The sequence below is a fragment of the Lotus japonicus genome, chromosome 1 (genome assembly GCF_012489685.1).
Source record: "Lotus japonicus ecotype B-129 chromosome 1, LjGifu_v1.2".
In the NCBI taxonomy this organism is placed as follows: domain Eukaryota; kingdom Viridiplantae; phylum Streptophyta; class Magnoliopsida; order Fabales; family Fabaceae; genus Lotus; species Lotus japonicus.
In genome coordinates, this window is record NC_080041.1 from 21,937,231 (window position 1) to 21,939,932 (window position 2,702).

Here is a 2,702-nt window from a genome sequence, read left to right on the forward strand (position 1 = left end):
AGTTTCAGAAGAGAACTTACCTTGGTGATTATCGGACATTTGCTTTGCTAGCTGTCCCAATTCACTCTCCAAGCTCTTATAGCCATCTTTTGGATTTTGTAATTGCTCGCTGAATGATCAATGAATCTCTCGATCAGCTCCTCTAGACTCCTCTTGCCAACCGTCTTCCCAACAACTTGCGGCTGGACAAAAGGCCCATGTTCTGTGGTTGGAGCTTTTCCTCCTTGAGTTAATGCTCTGGTCTCTCTATAACCATCATTGACAGTACACTAGTTACTAGTATGAGATCCACCACAACACTCGCAATTCGAACAAGTCATTCTTGCTCCAATTGACTTGGTCTCCTTTATATGCTTTCGGATTTCCGCTACTTCCTCGGAGAGTTTCTTGTTGGAGGCTATGAGCTTATCATAAGTTTCAACTTCAAAAGCACTTCTTCGGATTTGGCATTCATTCTCGGAGTTCATGGCTCTCACCGCCATTCTTTCTATCAAGTCATACCCCGCTTGTGGGGGAAGAGCATCAAACTCCTCGTTTGAAGCCGCATCCAAGCCAAACCTTGATGAGTATCACAAACCATCATAGAACTTCGCCACACATTCAGCTTGGGTGAGATTGTGTTGAGGACATTTCCTCAAAAGCTTCTTGAAATGCTCCCAAGCCTCATAAAGATTTTCATCTGCGGATTGTGTGAAGACCATGATGTCATTCTTCAATTTCCTCAAAAGGGACCTTGGGAAGAACCTCGTTGTGAACTTTTCTACAAGACCTCGTTGTGAACTTTTCTGCAAGGTCTTCCCAAGTAGTGAGACTCCCTTGAGGTTGTGAATTTAGCCAATCCTCTGCTGTGTCCTTCAAAGAGAAGGAAAATAGGCTCAACCGAATTGCTTCCGAAGGAGCATTCATCACCCGATAAGTGTTGCAATTACGGATGAACCTTTCCATATGAGCATGAGGATCTTCCGAGGAACCTCCACCATATTGGCTTTGGCTCACCATGTTGATGAATGTCGTTCTCAACTCAAAGTTCCCCACTCCTTCGGGGATAACAATACTTCCGGGATAGTCAAAGCTTATTGACCCCGAAGTAAGTTCCCGAAGAGTTCGGTTGGCATTCTCAACTTCTTGCTCTCGCAATCGGAGGGTGATACCCTCTTGGATTCTTGCCTCAATATGGGCTTGCATTTCCTCCTCCGTCATACGGCTGTAAGATCAAGTTTTGATCGAGTAGTACAACTCTATATTTTGATGATTACAAGTTAACATTTTAGTATGAACAATTGTGGTACTCTAACGTGTTTTTATGAGTGTGCTCTTTCAGGCTCTGACCTTAATCCAATCTCACACTAATCAGAAGCACTATGCTTAAAGAGTGTCCCAAGCAACGCTTTCGCAATCTCTATGTTCAATCTGAACAGTAGAAAAGCTTCAGAAGATCTGAAGTAAATCAAGCTTTGATAAGGACTCAGCTCACTTGAAGTTCTGAAGATCTAGACGTTCTGACAACCCAGACACTCTGAAGGTTCAGATGTTCTGATGGTGTAGAAGACTCTGAAGATCCAGAAGCTGATAAGTGGAGACTCTGAAGTCCAGAAGCAAAATGGCTCTGAAGACCAAGTAATTCGCTCTGAGTTCAGAATCAGAAGATACAATGGTCAGAGGATCTATGCTTCCCTCTGACTCTGATCAACAAGCTTCACAAGTTCCAACACGAAGCATTCCTCTGATCAGAAGTCTACTAGGTTAAAGGTCAAGTCACTTTCTAAAGTACAAAAGCAAATGTACTATCCTGACGACCTACCTAACATTCTCAGTCACAACAGAAGCTGGAAATTCCAGACCTGCCCCCCAACGGTAGCATTCCCATGCAGCGTTCAAACCATATTCCTTGGAGTATAAATAGAGGCTGAAGATTGAAAGATGCTGTTGGAAGAATCTCACACGCGCAAGCTATATTCAAACTTTCTAAGCATTCTTTCATCTTTGAATTCATAGTGTTTACTACAAGCTTTTCAGAAGCATATTCTTTGTAAACAATCTCTCTTAAACAGTTGTTTAGTTTACCTTTAGGAGATCAAGGTTGATCGGATCCTAGAGAAGACTAAGAGAGTGAATCTTAGTGTGAGCTAAGTCAGTGTATTGTTAGTCACTTGTAGGTTTCAAGTGCAGTTGTAACATTTACCTGATTAGTGGATTGCCTTCATTCTAAGAAGGAAGAAATCACCTTAACGGGTGGACTGGACTAGCTTGAGTGATTCATCAAGTGAACCAGGATAAAATCCTTGTGTGCTTAAGAACCAAATTGCTAAATTAGAAGAAGTAATTGCTTGCGATGCCTCTGATAGTAAACATGAATCTAAATATGAAAAATCCTTTCAAAGATTCCTGGCTAAAAGCGTAGACAGAAGCTTAATGGCTTCAATGATCTATGGCGTAAGAAGAAATGGAATGCACGACATTGGCTACTCTAAGCCTAATAGAAATAAGCCTCCTATGCCTAAGGCTAAATCATTATATGAATGCTTTGTTCCCTCTGGTACTATATTGCCTGAACCTTTACCTGTTAAAGTTGCTAACCCCCCTCTCAAAAAGGGAACCTTCTCCATGTCTAAATATCATGCAAAAATTCCTTTACACTATCATGTTGCGAAACCCAAGGTGATCAGAATCTCTGGGGTAACTAACAAGAGAGGACCCAGAAA

At 41.8% G+C, this 2,702-nt stretch overlaps 1 non-coding gene across 1 annotated transcript; it reads left to right on the forward strand.

The window, feature by feature from the left end:
- Window positions 1–612: 612 nt before the first annotated feature.
- On the forward strand, window positions 613–719 carry LOC130734822 (small nucleolar RNA R71). Its single transcript, XR_009018163.1, has one exon. It is a non-coding gene; the product is annotated as a small nucleolar RNA R71 (small nucleolar RNA).
- Window positions 720–2,702: the final 1,983 nt, after the last annotated feature.